This window comes from Nanorana parkeri, unplaced genomic scaffold (assembly GCF_000935625.1).
Source record: "Nanorana parkeri isolate BGI_ZX_2015 unplaced genomic scaffold, ASM93562v1 scaffold47, whole genome shotgun sequence".
Lineage (NCBI taxonomy): Eukaryota > Metazoa > Chordata > Amphibia > Anura > Dicroglossidae > Nanorana > Nanorana parkeri.
In genome coordinates this window covers 1,368,594-1,386,285 of record NW_017306315.1, presented here as the reverse complement: position 1 = coordinate 1,386,285, position 17,692 = coordinate 1,368,594, and positions in this window count along the sequence as shown.

Sequence of the window (17,692 nt, the reverse complement as noted above, 5' to 3'; positions counted from 1 at the left end):
ATTTTTTTTTATATATATATATATATATATGTATAACATGAATAAAATAAAATGGAACAGAACCATTTTAGTTTATCTTTTCAATTGAAACACTACAAACCATTATTTTTATATTTCGTATCTTCTGCTGATTCCATTCTCAAATTTAAAAAAACATAAAAATACTCTAACAATTAACCCTTCTATGTAATATTGATATATTCCACTGAGATTTTTAAAAGGCAAACTAAATTTAACTTTAAAAGCTTTTTAATGGTTTTATAAATTTAATACAATTCTTTCTCCCTGCATCTTTGGCTTAGTGTGCTAAATATGAGTGCATTTGCTTTTATACTTTATCCTTGGATTTAAAGTTTTAGCTCCTAAATGTTTTCAGTCAGTAAAAATGGTCAAGATTTAATTTCCTTTTAATGTAGTTGAGATTTTTTAGCAAATCACATGATAAGCTTATCAGGCAACATCAATGTTTATAAACTTCAAATACCATTGCTGTTATAATTTTAACAGCATTTTTAATATATGCATGGGTAGCAACTCTTCATTGGTATTTATTTACTGTTTTGCCATTAATGTAAAGCTAGCTATTTTAAAGAGACACTGTTGCAAGAATATTCATTACAACTACAATCTGCCCATAACATTATATGTATTTAATGTATGTGCTTGTTATTTACCTGTAAAAGTATCCCTTACGTAGACATCCAAAAGCCCTGAGACTGCTGCTGGGTGTCACTATCTTGGATGTGATGTCTTCAGCCTAAGCTGATTTAGAGCTGTCACTCAAGTGACACTCTAGTCTACAGTCTCACTTCTCTTCTGGCAGATACATAAAAGGTTATATAGGGAGGTGAGAGAAGGGGTGGAGATAATGAGCCAACAGAGAGAGTTATTGTATACTCTCTGGAGTGAAACTGTTTTTGATGTGAAAAAAGGAGGGGTTGTGTTTGGGAATTGACTTTTCCTGGAGTAGTCAAGTTTTCATGCAAATTTAAAGAAACATTTCAAGTGAATAAAAAATAATTTATAGATGGGAAAAATTCTACAAGAAAGCATTTAAAATACTATACTTTATGTGCTTTTACCTTCAATGCCTTAAGTTGGTTGCTGAGTCTCTTTCAAACTGCACTATTAAACTATTAACAGGATCAGTTGTTGTTATCGAAATAATACCATCCATCTTTTATTAAAAAGCACTGCACTGTTATAATTCTATTTTCATGATATAGCTATAGTTATGAATCAGCATTATTTTTGGTTTTACAGTGCTAAATATCAACAAAGCAAATTCAACTGTAAATATAGTTAATTGTATCTGTATCGTTGACATTGGACATTTCCTAAATCTAACAAAATTACTCAAAGCCAGGAGGAGGAGATGTATGAAGACATATAGCATTTACAATGTGATTAATAGCTAGAAAAAAAAAACTTACTTACCTTTTGTTTCCTCTCTGTTCCAATTAGCATATGGGATTAAAAAGAAAGCTTTAAGTGAAAGCTAAATGTCTCTGAAGTCATAGCTTACACAAGATTATAGCCCATTATGTAACAGTGCTGATTGGTCCAGTGCTATCACATCCCAGATAGCAAGGATAACTTGCTGCAAACTTGTGGCAGGGTGAAATTGTAATTTTGTTAACTTGCTGCACATATTCCTGGCAAGTTGTAGACTTGCAGAACACTTGCAACACACGTTCTAGTTCACACTTTTTGAATTTGTAGCAAATTTGCTTTGCAAGTCCACAGCCAGAGTCCTGCAGGTCTTAGCAAGAGCTCTGCAAGCCCGCTGGTCTGGAGACTTGCAATGCAGACTTGCTGTAATTGTGTAACAAAATTGTGAAGCTTGGCAAGTCATTTTCAAACTTGCAGCTCAATTGCTTGCTATCTGGGATGGAGTCAGTGAAATGCTATCCCCATACCTGGGGTACCTTAGGTGTGAATGGAGCAGCAAGGAATGAAAGAAATGTAAATACGCCCTGCTGGTTTCCTTAAAAATAATTAGTGGCAAGATATAGCTACTTATATAGCTACAAGATGAAAAGTGGAGACATCAGTGGATGGGATTATTGCTGAACAGGAAAACATCATCAAAGGGACTACATTTTATGGAAATGGTGCTTTGGTTTTAGCTATTTCTAGCACCCATGATGTAAATACTGCCTCTTACACGCAATGATTAATGCAGTGTATCTGAAAAGGTACTCAGATATCCAGGTCATGGTATAGCTAGTATTAGTTAGTCACATTAAACTGGATATATACTTTAAAACGTTTTTGATAGGATTTTATCAAAGGATTCTATTCTAACAGTTGCAACTGTGGAGCCAGCCGTGAGATCACAGCCGGCTCTGCCAAGTTGTCATTGTGTGATGACAGTTTAGCGTTCACAGGCAACCTGGGGATGCTGATCTGTCATTGCAACTGTCCGGAGCCAGACATGAGATCATGGCTGGCTCCGCCCAGCTGTCAGTTGCAAAGGCTTTCGGCCGGCCAATGGCCGGTCACTCGGCCCGCTTCAGGTTTCACCTCGGCTCAGTCAAGCTGAAGCATATGCCTTCAGCTTGACTGAGCCTCTTGTTAACTTCGGGAGTTAGCAGCCCTTCAGCTAAGGCTGATCCTTCGGCTAGCTTTGTGAATAACCCTCTTTACTAACCTTATAAACACGCCACGGACAAGTATACACCTCTGTAGTGTGTTCCCTCCCAGCATGATCTATTGGTGGAATCTAGACACCTTTGTAGTGTGTACACACCCAGCAGGTGTGTTGTGCAAAGCCCTGCATGAATTGCAAGGTGATGTTGTGTAAATTAGCTCTACGTTGTGTTGCTTGCGTTGATGAATGCAGGAATGTAAATGCATGAGCTAACCATTTTTGTCTAAACTGTGATGCACTCATGTTTTTGGGACATTATTTAGGTAGTGCAAAAAATAATGAGTCTCTCCATAAGTGGAATGAGGAACACTTAAAAACTGCCAAGAGGAAATAAGCTTTCAAAAACAAACACATCTGGACAGTACAGAATGGCTGGAATAATAGTTGTGCGTGGACACGCTGCTATTCAATTTACCAAGAAATCGTGAAGATCGGCGTGCTCATGTTTCTGGGCTTAAGAAGCGTGTGAACTTGCCTCCACACATGTGCAGTTGGCTCATACAGAGCTGAACATGTCAGTGGTGTGTAAGTTCCATATTTTTGAATACTGTTTTTAGCATTTTCAAAGTGTTTTTTGGGATGGTTGTAGGCATAGAGGTGAAGCAGCATTATATATGCATCATGTGCATGATTTTTCTATATATGGCATTAGTGGAAATATGCTTTTAGAGACTTGCATGCCACTATTAGAGCGGCGTGTAGCCTATGGCGCATGCTACATGACGTGCACGCATGTAAATACATAAAAACGCACCATAACGGTGTGAAAATGTGACACATTGCTCGTGTTTGGTTGATAAATACGTTTTGCTGTGTAAAAATGCACACGCACCTGGTCCGTGCATGTGTTTAGGTTAGTAAATCACCCCCATAGTCTTGATTGTTGCTTTAATTTAACCTATAGGTTATGAGTATCCCTGGAGAAGGATATCTTTCCTATCCTCCCATATTCACTTGTCTGGATACATCCTAAAGCTTTGCACCAGAACACCTCCTTACCCCTATGCTAAAAATATGGGACTCCTTGTTGAAAATGGACAAGCTTTCTTATATACTGGACCTCTAACCTACAGTATATATGTATGGAACTGGAATCCATGAGGCTAAAACAGTTGATGTCTCTTACACCACAATCGGCTTCCCAAGGAGGCCAGTGGTTACGATTCTTTCAACTTTGGCATTTCTAGAGGACTTTAGGCTAAAAAGCTTCTATAGGTTGACAGCTTTGTGGTGTTATGCAAACAGTCAGAAGGTCCAATCCATGTACTCTTATTTATGCTTAAAAGTATTTACTCTTCCAGACCTTTCTGCATTGCAGAATGGGAAGGGAAGATCCTCTTTTACAGATTCTGATGTGCTTAGATCATACATTCTGACACGTAAACTTACCCTGGCCTCTTCCACACAGGAAATGAGTTATAAACTAATAACTATATGGTATATATGTCTATTTACCTTGTATAAAAGGATATGTACTATACCTGATGCTTACTGGAAATGTGGAGGGGAGAAAGCCACTTCATATCACATTTGGTGGGACTGCCTAAGTATAACGATGTTTTGGTATGAGATCTTTCATATATTTCATCAAGCTACTGCATGTGTTATATTAAAAAGCCTGCAAATTGCATTTCTTTCTGTCCTCCTGGTCCCCATTTCCCTCTGTAAGAAAGGACTTTTATGTTTCTTCCTTTTAGCTCCATGCGCAGTTATACACCGTCATTAAAATCCATGGTGACCCCCCCTCCGTGCAGAATGGGCAAAATAATTATGCCATATTATGAGGATGGAGAACTTGGCCACACAAGTACATAAAAGCTTTGAGACCTATTTTCAGACATAGAGTCCACGACTCTTATACATGGAATTAGCTCACTTTAAAAAAGCATTATCAAAAGACCCCTGCCCAAACTAACCCTTTGGGGGTTATCCACACTACAGTTACTGTTCCCGGCTGCAAAGAACACTCATAGCGATACATGAATTTTCAATCCCATGCTGCAGCGATCTAAACTCCCTGAGTCATCATGTTCTATACACAGTGTATAGGACATGAGGATGCTGAGGGATATTCCATTGCTGCAGTGGAGGAGGAGACAGGCTGGAGGGAGTGCTGTCATGGCTGGCCAGCTTGGAGTATGAGGTAAATATAACATTTTTATTTTCAGCTCTAGGCCAAAACAAGCAATTACCCCCTGCTGTACAGGAGTAGCCCCACTGCAAGGACTAATAGAAAATGCATGCAGAGTTCTTCTTTAACCCTTGCAATGTGGGGGTAGCCCCATTGCAAGGGTTCATTTTTTAAATGTCCGGAGTTCTTCTAAAATCCAAATAGATTTTTTACCAATTGACCGTTCTTATCAATTTATCTGGGGATACATGGTGACTCCTAGTTCAAGCAAACTTATCTGCTCATCACCAGTGTAAATGAGCCACAGTGCTTAACCTATTAGATGGAGGCAAAACTATTTTTTGTTTGCTGAATTGATTGCTGAAATGTGAAGAAGCAATTATACGCAAATACAGGATTTTGTTTTTTTATATCTAGATATAATCACTACAGGTTACTCTTTAATTATACTCACTTAAAAACTCATATATGCCATACCAACAACATCAACATTTTTGTAGATTTTATATTACTGAACAAATTTCATGGGCTGATTGGTAAAGATGAAATAAAAATGATAGAACACTGTATTGCTGCAATTTGTTATCTACAGCTTTTAAACACATTTTTTCTATATTTACAGTGGCCATGAAGAGTTCATGTAGAGTTTAATATAATTTTGGTATTGTTGTATCATCTACAAAGCTGCCAGTGACCCCATGGTTATTATTTTATCTCTTTAATGACCAATTATTGCTAGTGCAGTAGAGCTAGAGTTGTTATTATTGTATTGCTTGTACAAAGCACCTTCATTTATACAATATTAGGCTCTTGCAAAAGATAAGTAACATGTTTTTACTCTTTGCAAAAATATGCTTGTTTAATGATTTGCAAAAAGCGCACACAACAAAACAAAAAGAAAAGAAAAAGAAAATGTGAAGAATATATTATTGTAGAGATCAACAAGAAGCCGTGAGCTGAATTATTAAAGGATTGGAGAATTTTCACTCAATAAATTGTACAGTACCTGTATTCAATTTAAATACTCGATCATGCGCAGATGAAATAAATAAATAAACAGGAATTTTCTGTTCACATGATTGGATAATGGAACATCTTTAGTAAATCAGCCTCAGATTCCCGGCACATTTACTGTGAACATGACTGTTAGTAACAGCTTGCTCATGGCATGTTTACTGTAGACATAGGCATGTATGAACATTCATGTTCTTATCATAATTGCACAAGTATGTGGGCCTCCTAGAACACACATAAATTTGCAGTACATGTATGTCTGGACCATGTACATATATGTTTAAAACTGGGGCAATTATCTACTTCCTGGTACAGGAACACACAGCAAATTTACATTGTATATCTATGTCCCTTATACTTTAATGGGGTCATGTATACATTTGCAGTAGCTAAATTCTTCCTGGTGAAATACCAATTGTAGGAGTTGTTTATGTTTATCCCTATGCTGTATAGTTTTTGTAATGTAAAGGAGATTATACAATCAGATTATAGTATATGGCCAGTTTTAGAATGATCTGGAAGCTGATATATGCACACAGAATAAGCATTCTTTACTACAGATTAAATTTCCACCACTACCTTCCGAAATTGGATGGTATATGGTTCATTACAAATAAAAAAAAACAGACTCATCCTTTGGGAAGATGCGTGAATCCCAAACAAGCCACCAAATCAACACCAGATGAAGTTGATTTAATGAATTTGCTGTGCATAGTCTGTTCAGTGTACCTCTTATACCAAACCATGTCTTATAATGTATACTTCTGTTAACCTGTAGATTTATTTTCTACACGTTAATGTTGTTCTGAACTACATGTCTTAAAGATCCTATTTTCTCCTTTTTTCTTGGAAACAACTTTAGACCCAAAGCCCAAAATATTACAATCGTTCAATATAGGAACTATTATATATTGTGCAGGAAGAGAGACATTCTCTAGATCAGTGCTTCTTAAAGTGTGGGTCGCGACCCCATATGGGGTCCCGCAAGTGAACAGGGGGGGGGGTCGCGATCTGAATCCCTGGGCTCCAAGCAAGATTTTTTTATTTTCATTAAATGTTTAATGTGCAGTGTAGTTGTTAAGGCCGCAGGCCCCCCCCCTGTGCACTTGGTGAGAGAGGAGAGAGACACCGACCGAAGCTAAGAGGGGGAGAGGAGAGAGACACCGACCAACGCTAGGGGAGGGGGAAGAAACACTGTCCGATGTCCTCGGACAAAACAATGTCCTCGGCCAAAAAGGGGTCACGAGTGGAGGAAGTTTAAGAAGGCCTGCTCTAGATGTCTGAACTATATATCAGTGTACAACTGTGATTTATTAACTTGTTAATATAAGAACGTTTATTGACTTTTTTTAGTTATATTATTTTTTCTCTGGTATTGTGTTTACTATAACAAATGTTACATTCTGATGTTTGCTATCACACTTAAAAGATTTTACTTTTTAATCAACATTCTACATCCCCCAACCTAGAAGGAGAAAAAAAACAAGCAAAAAAGGCTTCCCTATTGTGAAATCTCCAGGACCAAATGATATAGCCACAGACTATTATAAAAAAATATTATTTTTTTAATCTATAGATCAAAATATAAGGACAGTACACTAATTATTGCATGGATTAGAGGCCTATTCAAAGATAATTGCAAATAGAATTAAACCATTTCTAGGTTTATTTAAAAAAAATGAGGGGCAAGTAAAAAAAAACATTGAATTTAAACAGGTCTTAAAACAGAAAGCCTGAATCTTTAATAAGTAATGACAGATACACAAAAAGCATTTGATTGTGTCAACTGTGTCAATTTTTTGGGAAAAACAAGAGAAATTTGTTTTTTTTTAATCAACTTTTTATTCACTTTCTTTTTTAATACAGTTACATTAAAAAAACATAAAGCATTACAAAACAACTTTTGACATACAAATAAATCCAATTTACATTAACCTTCATCAACATTCTACACCCCCCAAACTAGAAGGAGAAAACAAAAAAAAAAACCCTCAGATTTATCATTTTAATTGTAAATCAACATATCAATCCTAGTGTCAAATACAAAGAGGAAAAATCCCCTAAATTGTTATTGTTTAACAAGTCCCCATATGGAATTTGTATTTTTTTTAAATTATATGACTAAGATTTTGGTGTTATACCAAAACCCAAGTATGAAATGTATTTCCAGTTTTGCAGTCAAATTGGGATAACACCTATTTTAAATGTGTCACATGATCCCATTCACATAATATTAGCTAAAAAAAATGCTTCTTGCAGTTTAAATTGATTTTTCTTTTGCAATGTTAGGAGGGTTTGTGAGGGGCTTCTCCATTTTATTTTAATAACGTTAATGAGAGAAACGCAATCCTCAAATTCCAGTCTGTTACCCAGGTGAAGTGGATATGTAAATATATTTCAATCACTATAAGAATATCCACATAAACACCCCTAGATCTGAGGATTCTCAGACAAAAGAAGTAGTTCAATCAGCAATATATATTTATTGGTAGAGTTACATATTTACAAATAACACACAAAATAATATTTACAAGACAATGTACTGTACAAGTATGGTGGTATATTACCTCTCAGCTTCACGCCTGTTCATACTGCATGCCTTTGTGTCCCGGGTAAAAAGACAGCACATGGCTTGCTAACAATACATTATATATCCTCCTTTCTGTACAATAGCTACCAAATGTACATTGAGCACACCCTGATTGGAGGATTGATATGAGGTTGCTGTTTACCCCACATTTGAGACGTGATAATCAAACAAGACAATAGCTAGGCCTTTAAAGGAAACAGATTCACAGTAACACAATTGAGAAACTGTGGGTTGCAGAACGTGCAGATAGATGCAATCAATGATTTATAAACATATACTGTATATTCCGATCTTTCAAAATATCTAATTATGATGTTACACAAGCAAAACTTTATATGGCAACAGTTCCCCTCGTTGTGGCCAAAATAAGTTGTACATATTGCCACACAGAAAAAAAAGTTGCTTGTGTAATTGAAATAGTATTGTATGTCAGGATTACAGTAGAGATAACAATGATAATGTGTTCATATGAGGTCATGCTAAATATAGCATACAGTATAGACACAACAAACCACATAGAGGCTCCTAGCATCCATTCATGCTGGAAAGCTTTAGATTTTAAGTTTTTAGTCTATTAATCTGGTTATAGATCCACAGTCAAAGTGTCCACAGATATTTAGAAAATGTCTTCTTGCCTGTAAGGGAGCAGCAGCTTAGTTGATGATCTGCCATCAATATACAAAAAGTGGTTCATCCCAGGCTCAGATTAAGCACAAGAGGGAACAGGGTCCAGGGGGCAAGTGGTGAGGTGGGTGTCAGAGAGAAGCTTAGTAACCTCCTCGGTGGTGACAGTGTCAAAAGAGGAAAGTAACAAGTGTGATGGAGGATCAGGTACTATACTAAAAGGGGCAGTTGATTGGACAGTGTTGATCTGATCTCTAATGGTATCTATTTTGTTTTTGAAATGAATGGCAATGTCCTGGGCAGTGAGTGAGTTAGTGGACACAGTATATATTCCCACATATTAAAATATCTAATGAAGATGTTACACAAGCAAACCTTTATTTGGTCCTAAGTCACTGTGAAGGTGCCAAAAAAAACTGGAATTAGCCATGTCGCCTGCTTCACCAAAACATCTAAAAGGTAAGAAATATTTTTAAAAATAAATTGTTTGTATGCTGTGTGAATAGTTACACATAGTAAACAAATAGAGGGGTTTTCTCAAATTTGACTGCAAACGTTGAAATACACTTTATGATAAATGGCATTTATACAGAAAATCTTAACGTGCACAATAGTACAAGACATCTGTGTTCTCTTTCTACTCTTTTTAATTTCGTTTTGAAGACACTACTACGTAGAATTAGAAAAAACATTGCTATCCACGGCATAAAAGGTAGCTGCAAAGAATACAAAATAGCATCAGCTTTTTCTGATGATCTCTTACTTTTCATAACTCAGCCATCAAGAATAATGGAATGTACTAACTCAAAACTTCAAAAAATATAGTACTGAAAAGATAACTACCCACACGCCATGGTCTCTCTGTCATTTACAAGATTCTGTCGGGAATTACTGGAGACCAGCCCCCGTCATACCTTGGGAAATGGGAACAGGAATTCCGAACACCCTTATCCCTCTCTCAAAGGTCCAAGGTGCTGCATATGTGCTCCTCTGCCTCCACGGATAGCTACATGATGGAAGTCAACTTCAAACTTCTCGCGAGGTGGTATCAGGTGCCCACCATCACCCATGCCATCAACCGGGCAAACTCCCCACTGTGTTGGAGATTATGCGGAGCTCAAGGCACGTATGCTCACTTATGGTGGGATTGCCCGCACATACAACAGTTCTGGGGGGACGTCACCCGTCTCATTTCCACCATTAGCGGTATATCTACACACATGGACCCCTGGCTGTGCCTCTTCCATCTTAACCCCCTTTCAATGCGTTCATATAAGAGATCGGTAATTCCCTTTATGCTCAATGCAGCGAAAGCTCTCATCCCCACACACTGGCGCTCAACCCAAACACCCACGGTGGCAGAGTGGTTGACACGGGTGGACCATCTGCGTTTGATGGAAGAACTCCATCACTCTAGTAAGGACACATATAGCACTTTTTACACGACTTGGGCGGGATGGCTGCACTTTAAAACTCAGGACGAATATGTCTCAATGTTATCCGCGTGATATGGTCTGCTTTAAAACCTGTTATTCTATTTTATTTTATTTTAAAACATTTTTTATTAGTAACTCTGTAAAACTGGCAATTGTATTTTACCCTAATACACTATGTTTCCAGTAAAATGATTGCCAAGTTCCATTGAGGGGCTCCATCACTGTATTGTTATGCACTGTTTTGCCACATGCTTGAATGCGCATATTGCGCCCCGACCAGGGGACCAACCCCCCTGTACCCCTATGTCTCTTGTCCCCCCTTTTACCTTGGATACCGTATGTAATGTGATTGTCTTAATGTATGCTTACTGTATTGTATGTGTGTTTTTTGTTATATTTTGAAAATCTTTAATAAACATTTAATATGAAAATAAAAGATAACTATGGATTATATCTATCACGTACCTGAGGATGAGACCGGAAGACGAGAAGGCGTCTCTTGCAACTCGTGTCCTGTGATCCATGGAGTTTGGCAGAGGAGGGTGCAGGGCAATGAGGAGCACGAGTGTGCAGGAGACTTCCTGTAGAGAGGTCAGCAGGCCAAGAATCAAACCGGGTGGGCAGCATTGGAACAGGCTCGGGAGCCAGAAGTCGCAGTCAAGGAAGCCAAAGGTCAGATCCAGTCGGGCAGCAAAGCACAAAATCAGCAGGCAAGAGCAAATCCAGAGAACAGGCAAAGGTCAGGGGCAGGCAGCAATCAGAAGGGTAGTCCAGGGCAATCCAAGTCAAACAGGTCATAGCCAAATCGACAGAGGCGCAGACAAGAGGCAACATAAGCTGACAAGACCATCAGCAATGTGAAGCAGGCAGGCTCATCCCTATATAGTCACTTAATTGAGGCAACTACCTTACCAGCTTTGCACCATCCATCCGCGCGTCTTCTCACACGTCTTCCTGCACACCTCGCGCATGCGCACTATGAAGTGCTTCCTGAGATTGGGCTTTTGCGCATGTGCGGCCGCCATTGTCCCCTTACACTATCTTTTCTTTATTATTGCATGCCTAACATTGTGTTAGTGTGTTCTCAATTAAATGTTTAAATACATGTCATGCCTCATTTTTTATGTTTTGTATTTACTCATAGAATTCCCTGAGGACAGCTGCAACAGGTGCAGCAGGTGGGACAGCCTGGTGGAGGCCCAATTTATTTTAATTGAATGATGACTCTTCCATTTAAGCAAACTATTTGTTAATGTCAGTTTCCTAAATATTGAAGTGCAAATATTGCAGTCTTCATTTTTTCTGATTGTCAAGTGTAGAAAATTGGTCAATTCACAATGTATTTCATTTGTGAAAACATCCCAATCATATTATCATTTAGTTGGTGTACAATGTCCATACATTTACAGTCAATAAATCTAACCCATAACATATGGGATGTGTAATTTTCATATTTACCTGAGCATTATTGTATCTTCCCAACAGCCCAAAAAATATATTTGCACATGTGAGTGCAGAAACGTTTCCCATTGCTGTGCCAAAACAAAAGGATCTTTGAATTGGAAAGATTGTACAAGATTCTGTAAGCTCTCAATTTTCTTTCATTTTATATTTGTTATTTAACATTTACAGTATTTCCTTTGGAATTTAACATTTAGTTAAACAAAATATTTCATAATTTATATAATAATGTGATACATATTAAACATTTTGCAATCTATCAGTTGTTATTTTGCTTTTATTTTTTTCCTAGTGCTTTATCTTTTGTCATATAAAAGGGTAGCTTACCTAAAGGAGTAGTGTGTTCTTTTGGCTAAATGGTTTAGCTGCTTTCTCTTCTGTTTGTCTTTAATTATCATTTTTTATAATTATTTATTATATGATAATTTCTTATAATTGTGAAAAAGTGTCAGGCAGGGCAGTGGACAAAGCTCTAGGGACAAAGTTGAAGTGAAATAGAAATGAGTTGCCCCTCATCACCTTAGTAGTGTACCTACAGCCATAGCAGCCAACACATTTTTTGAGGCTTTTCTTTTTAAAGTTGAGTCCCTTCAAGATTGTGGATCCCCATCAACGTCTATCCCCAACAAAAATCACTAACAGTGTGCTCACTATGCCAAGAGCATTCATAACTACTAGATATGTAAACTTTTATTTTTTTGTAGTTTTAGATAGAGTGAAGAAGCATTTGAAATCCTGTCTAATTTCTACTTCTAGATGGGTATCTCATCTTGAGATCTCCTGCTAACAATGTTTTAGGAAACAGAAATTGAGAATTGGCATAAGTAACACACACAGAAAACCTAAACATAGCACACACACACAGGTTTTTACATTCCCTGACTCAATGAAATAAAATAATTAAAATGTTGTTGTAGGATTTCTTTCTAGGGAGTCACTTTCTGTTCCCAAAATTTGTAGTAGAAGAGTACTAAGGTGGCAGCTCTTTAAATTATTCCCAAAATAGTTGAAAATAGACAGAAGCTTAAATTCTTTACCCACTTAATCCAAAATAGTAGAATTGGGTGAACATACACTTTAGGATCAACCACAATATTGTTGCAATTGGCCCTGCTAGGTGACACACAGAGAGGTCACTGGAGTTCCCTTCTAAAAATCTGTGGCACCATGATTAGTTACATAACTGCCAGTCATGATTAAACAATGGAATATATTGTGCTGACTTTGTAAATTATTTGTCCTAGGTTTGTGAATGATGTTCCATTCTTGTGTAAGATGATGATTGAAGTTAGCACTAATATCGCCCATTCATGAAGCTTACTTTAATTTCACTTAGCATAGTGAATGAGGTGAGTCTGAAATTATTTTAAATAGATCATGTTGTAGGACTAATTAGGAATGTGATTTTTTTTACCACAAGAGGATTGTGTATTATTTGCCAAGTGTTTCCCTTTTTTTATAACCAAATTAGTAAATCACATCAAATGTTTGGAAAATCTAATGCTAAAATGTTCAAATTTTGAGCCAGGGAGTCCACGTCAGTACCATATTTCTCAACCAAACTCAATACAGAAATCAAATCAACTGGGTGGATAATCTGGGGGGAAGAAAAAAAGGAGGGTGGAGGATGGTGGGAGGGAGCACAGTAGATTTTTTGGGGATAGAAAAAGGTGTGTGGTGAATGGTAAGGGGCCTGGTCTGGTGGGTAAATAGGAGAGTAGAAATATATGTGAGATGCAAGGGTCATGGGTAGTGAAGCGGTAGAAGAATTAGAGGCTTGTGAAATTGAGGAAAGGACTACGGAGACAGTCATGTGGAGGATTGGGGTCTTGTGCAGGGCCAAGGTCCTGTGCAGGGTTGGGGACTGATTCAGAGTTGGGGTCTAAGTCAAGGTTTGGGTTTTGATGTCTTGCTTGTTGATTCTGGATCTAGAAAACTAAGGGGTCTATTCACAAAGCTGCCAAAGGCAGCCGAGTGATTGACCGATCAGAAGTGAAGTGAGCCGAACACCGTTCGGCTATTCACTTCAGGCTGGTACGGCTGATTTCAGCCGTACATCGGCTGAAATCAGCCGTACATCGGCTGAAATCAGCCGTACATCGGCTTGCTTCGTGTGGCTTCGGATCAGCCGAACATGCTCAGCATGTTCGGCTGACCCGAAGTGCAGAAGGAGTTCGATTCAGCCGATCCAACATCTGGATCAGCTGAGCCGAACCTCCGGCAAGCTTCACACTGCTGTTCGGGCTATTCTGAAAGATCCCGAACAGCAGTGAGAGAATAGCTGAATGCCGCCGAGCGGCATTTGGCTCGGCTGTTCTGCTCGGTCCCTCAGAGGCACCGAGCAGAACAGAAAAAGAGTGAAAAAAGTAGAAAAAAGTTAATAGAAAACGATTGTGCAGAGCTAGCAGTGACAGCTAGCTCCGCCCAATAGTTTCCTATTGTCCGGCGGCTCTGCTGCTGTAAAAAAAAAAAAATTTAAAAAATCTCCCGGGCGCTCTGGGAGCCCCCCGCTCCCGGCCGCCAAGAAGAGAAACCCCACTGTGTCTTTTTTTTTCTTTATTCTGACACGAGCGATGTCAGAATAGAGAGAAAAAAAAGACGAATTCCCATTCAAAAGCATTGGGAGTTTACTATTGGCTATTTCAATTTGCAATAGCCAATAGTAAACTAGCATTGTACCCGCCCTCTGCTGATGGACCTGATGGGGAACTGCAAAAGAGGGCGGGTACAATGCTAGTTTACTATTGGCTATTGAAATTGAAATAGCCAATAGTAATGTCCCAATGCTTTTGAATGGGAATTTTTCTTTTTTTTCTCTCTATTCTGACATCGATCGTGTCAGAAGAAAAAAAGAAAAACGACACAGCGGGGATTTTCTCCTTGGCGGCCGGGAGCAGGAGACTCCCGGGGTGCCAGGGAGAGTCAGCTATTTGGAGCAACCAGGGACGCTGATCTCTCTGAAAGTGGCCGGAGCCAGCCGTAAGATCACGGCTGGCTCCGCCCAGCTGTCAGAAGTAGGCTGTCGGCCAATGGCCGGCCACTCGGCCAGCTTCGGCTTTCAGCACGGCTCAGCCGAGCCGAGGCATATGCGATCAGCTCGACTGAGCCGCTCGTCTGTGATCGGGAGCTGTACGGGCTATTGTGAATAGCCCGTACAGCACCCCCTCGGTTCTCCTGAACCGAAGGGGTCCTGGGGCCAAAGCTAGCCGAAGGATCGGCCGAAGCTACGGCCAGATCCTTCGGCAGCTTTGTGAATAGACCCCTAAGACTTGAAAAAGCTGTTGCAACACATCTTTAAAAATGTCACAGATATTGGAGACCTTCTGCATGCATCCAAAGTGCCAACATGCCCTGCATGTGTTGTTGAAACATTTTATGGTTCTGTCTCATTTCTTTGAGAGCTTGCTGTTGGAGCATCAGTATACTTGCCAAATCGGGAGATTAACTGGCTGCCCCCTCTGTTCCATTAATCTCTCAGCATGGCCAGCTAGCCTTTCGCTTGTATCTAAAATCTGTCTGCACACATGTTAGTGGACAGATTCAGCTGCATTCAATCGGGCTAAAAGGTTAAGAAAAATTATTGATAATGGAAATAGTTTAAATGGTACTTCCACTTTTGCCGTCAAATTTGAGAAAACTCCTCTAAATGTATGTTTTCTTTAACACAGCATACCAAAAAAATTATTTAAAACAATGTCTTATCTTTCAAATGGCAGTGAGGTTAATTCTACGTTTTTCTGAATACCTTTATAGTGATCTTATCCTTATAAAAAGACTTCGGACTGAAATTTGAGGATTGATTTTCTCTCATTAACTTTCTTTAAAATTTGTGACAAAATACAGCACTGTATTCCTTCAACCCCTCACAGCCCCTCCTAACATTACAAAGAAGGAGAAGCAATTAGAAATGTCAACCCTTAAGAAGCCAAGAAACCCTAACCCAAGTAAAAGCATTTTAAAAGCATATATTGTAATTCTGTGTTAGCTTATGCTATGTATCAACATATAAAATAGGTGTTATCCCAATTTGGCTGCAAAAGTGTCAAAACACTTTAAGACATGATAAGTAGACCTACAGGGCTATTCACAAAGAGTTTGGAGAAGGCAGGAGAAGTGAATAATCTAGGACAAAATAGCTGCTTTGGAAAAAAATCTCCAATTCAGCTCACTTTCCAGTTCAGCTATGTTGTCCTAGATTGTTCACTTCTCCTGCCCTCTCCACACCCTTCACCCTTTTGTGAATAACCCTGCAAATGTTTGGGCCCCAAAGAGGAACTCCAGGATTTTAAAAAGTCAACCCTGGCTGTGGTGCTATCCCAGCACTGCAAGGGTTAACTTCTCATTTTGGTCTAGGGGTGCAAATAAAGAAAATACATTTAGCTGATCTTCTATCCCACCTGGCTGCTACACCAGTACCCGCAGACTCCTCTTCCCTAGGTCTCAAGCAGTCTAAACCCGGCCATCATCGTCATCACGTCTATGCAAGGTCCATTCACTTGCATTAGACATGAGGAAGCCAAAGGATATACCACAGCCAGAGGTAAGGAGGAGAGTTAAGTGGTCAAATCAGAAAGATCGACGATCGGTTGAGGATATCTTCTTTATACCATTTTCTAGGACAACACAGTTAACTTTTAAAAAACCTGGATATCTGCCTTAAGCATATTTACTTTGCAGGGCTATTTTCACTTATCGCAGAGAACATTTTAAAATTACGCTTATGATAGAATACACAATCACATGACAGGAAAGAGAAAAGGCAAATCTGTTTAGTATTTTGCACATGATTGATTGTTTTATTGAGGTTAGCATGTCTTTGCCTTATTCAATGAGTTTAGTAGAAATTACCTTGCATAGTGAAAAAAAACCCCACCTTGTTAGATTAACATACTGTACTGTTTTAAGAAATCAACCCTATTAGGAAGATTAAAAAACTAGGTATGTGAAAACTCTCATTAAGTGTTTCTATATTTAAAACATGTGTATTCTAGTTTGGCATGGGGGAAAATATTAACCCTAGTCAGGTTTTACTGCTATCTTAAAGGGGTTCTAAAGCCTCCCGTTTTTTTGCCTATATCTACTGCTGACAAAGCAGTAGATATAGGCAAAAGGTTTAAAAAAAAACCCGCTTAAACAACGGTTTAGACTAACCTCATTATCGCTGCTTGCTCCCGCGGCGAGAGTCCAGAACTGTTTTTTTTTTATCCTTTAATGTCACTTTAGCCCACATTCAGGTGATTTCACCTCACTTCCTGTTCTGGTGACACAGTTTTCTCAGGAAGTGATACTAAATATGCAACAGGGAAACAGACAGCAAAAAAAGCTAAGAGAGGATCTAGTATTCTCCAACTTAACCTAAATAGGGGTTTTTACTAGGGATGCACCGATACCACTTTTTTAAGGCCGAGTACGAGTACCGATACTTTTTCCCAAGTACTCGCCGATACCAATTACCGATACATTTTCTTAAAGGGACAGGTCACATTTTTTCTAAAGCAATACAAAACCATGATTTTAGGTCAGTTTCTTAATATTATGAAGAACATGAACACTCTGTAGTGTGGCACAGCTATATCCAATTCTGCATACCTGGCTTTATATTATAAGAAATTTATAATATAAAGCCAGGTATGCAGAATTGGATACAGCTGTTCCACACTATACAATAATACACTGTTCTGGAGTCTGGACATGTGATAATCAATTTCCCCCACTGGGGGGATACAAGCCTTAGTTAGCAATGGCATGATAAATATTAATTTCATTATTCAATGTCTTTTTTT